The following is a 7,723-nucleotide window of genomic DNA, read 5'->3' as shown; positions in this document are numbered from 1 at the left end:
AGAGATAGAGAGAGAGAGAGAGAGAGGAAATGAGATAAAGAGACAGAGAGAAAAAAGAAAGAGAGGGAGAATGAGAGTCAGACAGTGAGTGAGTCACTCTGTGAATCACAAAAAAAGAAGAATACCAAATAGTAAAAAAAAAATATGTATATATATATATATATATATATATATATATGAAGAGTAAAGTCGAGAGCAGCATGGAAAACGGCTGCATTTTCATTTCGTTAAGCAACAAAACTTTCCACTCTTGCAACCCTCGTTATCCATTTTCCACCCCTAACGCCCCTCAAGCTGCTTTCCCATTTTCCCCCAACTGACATTTTAATTAAATCCCTAAACGAGAGATACGCTCGCTTTTCTATGCTGTTGCTTCTGTCGACTTTTCAGTTGTTCTTGTTGTTGTCGTTGTTGCTTAAGTTGTTGTTGCCACTTCATATGATGTTGCTGCTGTTGCAAGCTCCCATTGCAACGCATTGACATTGTCCCAAATCTAAACACGAACACACACACACACACACATTTCAATCGACAAAATTTTACAAGTCAAATATCAACAGACTTACTCTCTCACTCAACCCAATTGTCTCTTCTGTGGCCCACAATATCAAGTTATTTCAAAATTTTGCACTATTACAAAGTATTGAACTTTATAGCTATAGTTATAGCAAAGAAATTCTATATGGCAAATCAAATTTTGAGGCAACTTTACTAATAAAATAGTTTGGTTGCCACGTTTCAAAATAATCTCTTAAAAATTATTTGTAATCTATTTACTATTTTCGTTATAAATTTATTGAAAACTAAATTTAAATTTAAATTAAATTTTTTTTGTAAAGAAAGTTAAGCAAACGATATAAATCTTTTTTTACACAATGCGTCGAGCAGAAAAAATTCGTTAAATAAAAAAAATATATACTTATACTATACTATAATAATTATAAAAAAAGTTAGTTTCTAAAATCAAGAAAATGTATATTTATATATTCATAATAAAAGCATTATAACCTTTTTGCCCATTTTCAATTTTTCTTGCAAAATGGAAATAGATATAAAACTATTTAAAAATAATTATAATGATTTATTAAAATTAAACGAACTATAAAAGCCTCTTTCACGTTTTCTCCTCAGAACTCTCTTTCCCTCTCCCTTCCCTAAAATCCGCACTTTTCCAATACTTTTCGTTAAATCCCTGACCCTACTAATACAAATAAATTGTTAAATTACATTATACTAGTTTAACATTCATACAATTAATAATTACAACACTAATCTTTATTGATCTGATTGGGTTTTTCTGAGTTTTCCCCAATCCTTGCAACAAATGTTGGTTCATTTATAATTTTTGCATACCCCAAATCTAATTCTAATTCTAATTTTAACTTTTTTCTTTACAGTTCATAATTTTTTTTTTTTTTTTTTTTTTTTTTTTAATAAATTGTAACCGATTCCAATGACTCTGAAAATAAATGGGTCTCAATATGAAATCATAAGTTTTATCAAAGTTATAAACCAAATACTTAAAAGTAATATGGTAATAATTATTATTTAAATAATTAATGCAATTAATAAGAACTGATTGTGGCATTATTTATTAGAGCATCACTTTGGAAATGTTGTTTTATTGATAGAACCAAGGTAAGTATCTCCTTCCCATCATGGAAGAATCCGTACTCCTTTTTGAATGTCAGTTTAAGTTTCAGTTAAAGTCAAAGTCGAACCTTAACAAATATTGTTATCACAACAAGTCAAAAGGAGGCAAATCTTGTCGTTGTTTGTCTTCGCCTTTTACCAATTTAAGCAAGTTTCGCATTACGTTTTTATAACGTCATTATTATAATAATGATGATGATTATCGTCATTGTAATCATAATGCTATAACCCACTGTTCCAATGTTCTGCCGTCCTTTTGGACTGGTTATGTGAAGACTGTCTGTGTGAAAACTTTGCAGCTTTTTCATAACTATACCCTGTAAATAGCTGAGCAAGAGTATACACAATGTGTGAAATGGTATATGTCAAACACTCCTGATGCTAAAGAGCATATTATTATATAAGTTATTATATTTACAGGGTGTCTTCTACTCCATCAGTCACTTTGATAAACGTTATATGTGTATTTATTTACAGAGTATCTGTAGGCGATGCATTTGCTTGATGAGTTGTATGCACGCTGTATCTAAAGAGCATCATCTAGTCGATCACATTTGAATATGTATTTAATACACTTGATATGATATGTGTGCATTTATTTATATAACATCTCTTAGTCGATCAATATCTTAGAAAAATGAATTGTGTGAATTTAATTATAGAGTATATTTTAGTCGATCAATTTTACATTGTGTCTATTTCAAAATAAGTTGAATCTATTTACAAGTCGTTTTGTAGTTGATAAAATTTGATAACCTTAAAATTGTACTTACTTAACCTACAGCGTATCTTCTAGACGATCAATTTATATATATATGGCTAAAATATATATGATTTGAATATTATTCACTAAATTACAGTTCATATTCTAGTCCTTAGAGCTCATTTAGTCGTATTAGCGACATAGCTTTAAATCGAGAAAATATTTCCAAATTACAGGGTATTCAATAGTCCTTCAGTGTTGCGTATGCAGCTCTTTGTTCTTGTTGTTGTTGGCCTACATACATTTGGCATATCGTTAACGCTGTGCGCCTCGACGTCTGCCACGCCCTAGTCGCCTTAACCCTCGGTAACCCATCTTAACCCATGCTGCCCATCCAACCCTGCAACAATCCATCCAACTGTGTGTAGTTGCTTTGTGCGTTTGTTTGTCTATCTGAGCACATCAATTTCTTGTCTGTGCCATCAGCCCCCACCACGTACCATCCCCTACCCCTACCCCTTCCCCTCCCACATCCTGCCTCCCTATCACGCTCCGTCCATGCCCTATTAGACTCTTGGTTGTTGGTGACTTGGTGTCGCCTACTCAAAACCAGGGCTGCATAATTATAACATTTAACATGTTGTTAACATTTTTCTGTAACTGTTAACACTAAGCAAATTATCTATTTACTTTGTGCATTTTACAGCACTCGATTTTAAAAGAATCTTATAATCAATAATCGATTAACTTAAAGATGCAACTCTGGAGAATGATAAGCAAATAAATAAGAATATTCTATCAATCATCAAAATAGGCGAAGAATTTCTTTAAATAAATTAACAATCATAGAAGGCGCTAATTTCGGCTCTAAACTGTATATAAGGAACTGAGCAAGTAAATATGGCCAGTTTATTTTATACCGTCAAAGTGCGAACATCAGTGAATTACAAGTTTTATTTTCTCGTTGGCTTTTTTTTTTCACTAAAATTAAATGTAGCAACTTTTTCTTGAGTTGCTCAAAGTGTTTTTATTTTTTTTTTTATACTTTTTTTTTGTGTGACGTACCAGTAAAAGTGTTTGACAAAAAAACATTCATGGGTCAAGAAACAGTTGTGACTTTGCCACTTTTTTTTTGCCGCATAAAACATGCTGAATATTTTGAAATTGTGAGTCAAAATACCCCATGGTACAAGAATAAAGGTAGCAACAAGAGTAGAAGTATGACAGCGAAAGAAAAAAGCAAAGAACGCGACGTCGAAATTCGTAGCTCTTTTTTTCTAATTAATTTTTAATTACTTAACTTAACTACTAATTACTTTATTTTATTATATTGTTCAGACAATATTGTTTGACGCAGAAAAAACAACCAAACGAACATAAAATGTTTGCTATCTCATTCTAGCGCTTCTCTTTTCGAGAGTCGAGAGAAGAGAGAGCACGTCAAAATTTTAGAGCTTACCAGCTGTCAACGAAGACGTCACTTTGTACAATTACATCTTGTCAGTACAATGAGACAGCAAAAATTGAGAGTGCTCTCTAAGATGTCGCTACCTTATATTATTGTATCATGCAATTACATGTTTATATCACATTTTTAACTTGTATTAATTAATTTGTATTAATGCGCTTTATTAGAACTTTAAAAAACTAGCGAAAGTACAGAAAAAAAGCAAACTATATATGCTTCTAAGGATTTACATCTAAATCTAACTATTTTTTGTTGATTCAGGGTCCTCAAAGTCTTCTTTTTTTTAATAAAACTCTGAACTTTTGATAGTTTGCATAGTTCCTGTTCCGCTGACTTGGAGATTTTGATTATTGAGAAAGATATTTTCGAATACGTGGATCACTGAATAGATGTGCACATGGCAAGGATACGATACGGTGATAACCGGATAGAGAGAAAGGATCCAGACAAGATACGCCGTCTTCATGTTCAAATTTTTACATTTTTTACCCAAGATAGGTAAGTGCAATTACCTCTTTATATCATTTTTATCATTTTTATAGTTTGTGTTTTTGTGCTTTTTTAAAAGATTGAAAAAAAGCAAGAAGAAAAACATAACTTAAATGGAAAAAAAAGGCTTCTGAAACCAACTCTTATTTTTTTCCAGGGTCTTCAAAGTCATTTCTTTATTGACAATTTTTTATTTCTAAACCATCGTTTAAATCTTTGAATTTTTGACGTTCTAACTTCGGATTGTCTGCTTCATTGCCACTACATTTAATAATGTGTTTTGCCAATCTGGTCGCTAGCACTACATGATGTTATATCATCCATTCCTGCATAAAAATAACATTTTGTAAGTGGCAATAATTTATTTATTACATCTACTAAAACTAACTATTCTTTTCAGGGTTTTTTCTAACTTTATTGGATTTGTTTCCTCTTTGTCTTCGTTTAAATCTTTGAATTTTCGAGGTTCTAACTTCGGATCGTCTGCTTCAGTTTTGATTGGATCTTCCGCTCGCAATGTTTCTTAAGTCTTTCGTCCTTTACATTAGGACATTTTGATATGTGGGTGTTTAGACACGATGACTGCAGCACGTGTGTGTTGTTAAACGGACATCTTACCATTTTGTTTCCTGGATGATTGCCACTACATTTAATAATGTGTTTTGCCAATCTGGTCGCTAGCACTACATGATGCTTATCATACATTCCTGCATAAAAATAACATTTTGTAAGTGCCAATAATTTATTTATTACATCTACTAAAACTAACTATTCTTTTCAGTGCTGTTTTTTTTTTTTAAACTTTATTAAATTTTTCACCACTGCCTTCGTTTAAATCTTTGAATTTTTTACGTTTCAAAGCAATTTTGTAGATTTGATCTAATTGCTCCTTGAGGAATTCTCACTTCGAACTGAAGACTTGACCGTCTTTGTAAAAGAGTATTCGTTCTGGCAAGGTGCCGTGATGCTTCCGAAATGCCTGGAGAGGACATGCCACATATAAAGACATCTGATCGGATAGTTCTTTATAAATTTTGTCTAGCTGCTCCTTGAGGAATTGAACTTGCGAGTTGATCAAGTTTCAAGTTATAAATTCATCTTTATCTATTTATAATATTATTCCTAATTCTTTTGTTTTCTTTCCATGATTAGTTTCTAATAACTTCACTGACAGCCCTCGGCTGTGAGTAGGGGCATAGCTAGCCGCACTGGCAAATAAAACTCCCCCAACGTGTCGGTGTAGTTATTAGATTTAATTGAAATTTCTTATAGGCTTTCATTTAACTTTAACATTTTTTGTAATTTTTAACATATGTATAAAAAAAATTGTAAATTAATACGAGACAACAATAATTTGATAAATAAACTGTTGAATTTTAATATACCAAATAATCTTGTTATTTCCTATTTATAAGTTTTACTTGTTTGCACATTTTTAGCATAGATCACTTAATCGACTGTTTGATTATTTTAAATAAAAAATTACGATTGACAATGATAGTCTTAAGTGAAGAAGAAATAATCTCTGACGGGAACAGAACTCTAAAAAATTGCGAAAAAAAGTCTAGAAAGCGCTTTCAGAAAAATCTCCTTGAAAACAATTGGCCAAAAAACTGAAATTGTGTTGTATTTATTTTTAAATAAAAAATTACATTAAATTATTAAGTGTGAGTTTGTATTTGGTTAGCAAAATAAGTGATTTTTAATAATTATGTTAAAGCAACAAATAAATACTTTTTTAATTAAGTCTCAAATAGCTGAAATTCCTTTTGTTAGTTTTATTAATTGAATTTTTAATGTTACTAACTGAATGACCTTTACATAATAAAGTATATATATTTTTAAGATTATAATCCTTACAAATTCTGAACAGAAGTCAGCTTATAGTAAATATAATTCTTCATGCTTTGCAGCCCTGGTAAAAGTCGCAGACATTTTGGCCTCAATCAAACCTCATGCTGAGCACCACAAGCCATCACACAGTGCGTATGAGTATTTTGGCGCAATTTATATTGCTTTCAGCGTCTTTGTGTGCGTGTGTGTTGTGTGAGAGTGTGTGAGAGAGTGTGTGAGAGAGTGTGTGAGAGAGTGTGTGTGTGAGTGTGTGTGTACTGTATATGTGTTTGACTTTGGTTGACTGGCCGTCGGTTGGCATGTGGCTGTTTTACTCGTAACTCGTAACTTGGTCATTTGTTGGGCTATGTTTGCTTTGTCTGTTGGCTTGTTTGTTGGTTTGTCACCCCCCCCCAAAAAAATTTCAGCTCAACTCAAACTCAAAGTCAACTCTTTTGCCGCTCAACTTGGCCAATGTCAAGACAGCAATTGCCGCAAATCAATCGTAACGGGAAGGCGAAGGGAAATCCCAAGGCATGTCGGCATGTAGGGCGTATGCGTAATATTGAAACAGTTGAAACTTTTCTGCCGCCACACAGTGGCGCAAATTATTTAACAAATATATTTTTAAAGAGTTTTTCACTACAAATATTGTGTAAAAAATTAAAAAAAAAAATTTGTTTGAATAAAGAAAACAATTTTTTTTTAATTTTCATTGCTTCATTCCATAAAAATATATTTGAATAGCCAATTGGATAAAGCAAAAACAGTTTTAAACAACATATTCATTTTTATGGTGAAGAAAGCTAATGAAGGTGCTGATTTTTCGACTCAATTTCAACCAGAAAGTGTAGATTAAAATAATTTTATATAAATTCCGAGTGGCAAAAAGAAATAATGAACTACATATATAATTAAATTAATTGATTCAAGCTGTAGCTGTGCAAAACTTTAAAGACTTTAAAATGCATATTTTTGGTGTTGAATTTCATGGTCACTTTATTACTGCAGCCACTGTGCTGTGTGTTGACTGATGAAAGCTCCGATAATGATGTTTGCCACTGCCACACTTGACTATAATTTAGCCATCCTTGTTGTTGTTGTTGCTACAATATTTACGAGTGAAACTTTCAAAAAACCCCCACAAATCCATTTGCAAAAAGTCACCGAGTCAACCCAAAAATTACGAGTCACCGAGTCTTTAACCAGTTTACAACATTTAAATGCAAATATTTGTGGGCTTAAAGTTTTAATTTGATTTCATTGCTAATTCATAGCAACTTGTCTGTGACCTTTTGGCTAACCAAGCAGTAATCTAAGCCCATCTCAATGCCATATAAAATTGTTGTTAAATTTTAGGAAATTTTAGGGGCCAAATATATTTGCAAATTTAGCATAAAATTGATTATAATTGCATAATTTGCATACACTGCATGAATTGCCATGAAAAGTGAACATGGAGGTGACCTCGATTGTAGTTTTCTTGCTCTAGTTTTTTTGTTTTTTTTTTGTTTCTTTTGGCCTACGAATCGTTATTAACAACATGGAAATTAGCCAAGTGGTCGCATGTCATGGCA

The 7,723-nt window shown here is 32.0% G+C and overlaps 1 long non-coding RNA gene across 1 annotated transcript; it reads left to right on the top strand.

The window, feature by feature from the left end:
- The first annotated feature begins 3,383 nt into the window (after positions 1–3,383).
- LOC117792592 lies at positions 3,384–5,592 on the top strand. Its single transcript, XR_004618186.1, has 5 exons — positions 3,384–3,522; positions 4,134–4,322; positions 4,471–4,659; positions 4,714–5,040; positions 5,095–5,592. It is a non-coding gene; the product is annotated as an uncharacterized LOC117792592 (long non-coding RNA).
- Positions 5,593–7,723: the final 2,131 nt, after the last annotated feature.

This window comes from Drosophila innubila, chromosome X (assembly GCF_004354385.1).
Source record: "Drosophila innubila isolate TH190305 chromosome X, UK_Dinn_1.0, whole genome shotgun sequence".
NCBI classification, from domain to species: domain Eukaryota; kingdom Metazoa; phylum Arthropoda; class Insecta; order Diptera; family Drosophilidae; genus Drosophila; species Drosophila innubila.
Note: the sequence above shows the minus strand (reverse complement) of the source record. Positions and strands in the feature narration are given on the sequence as shown.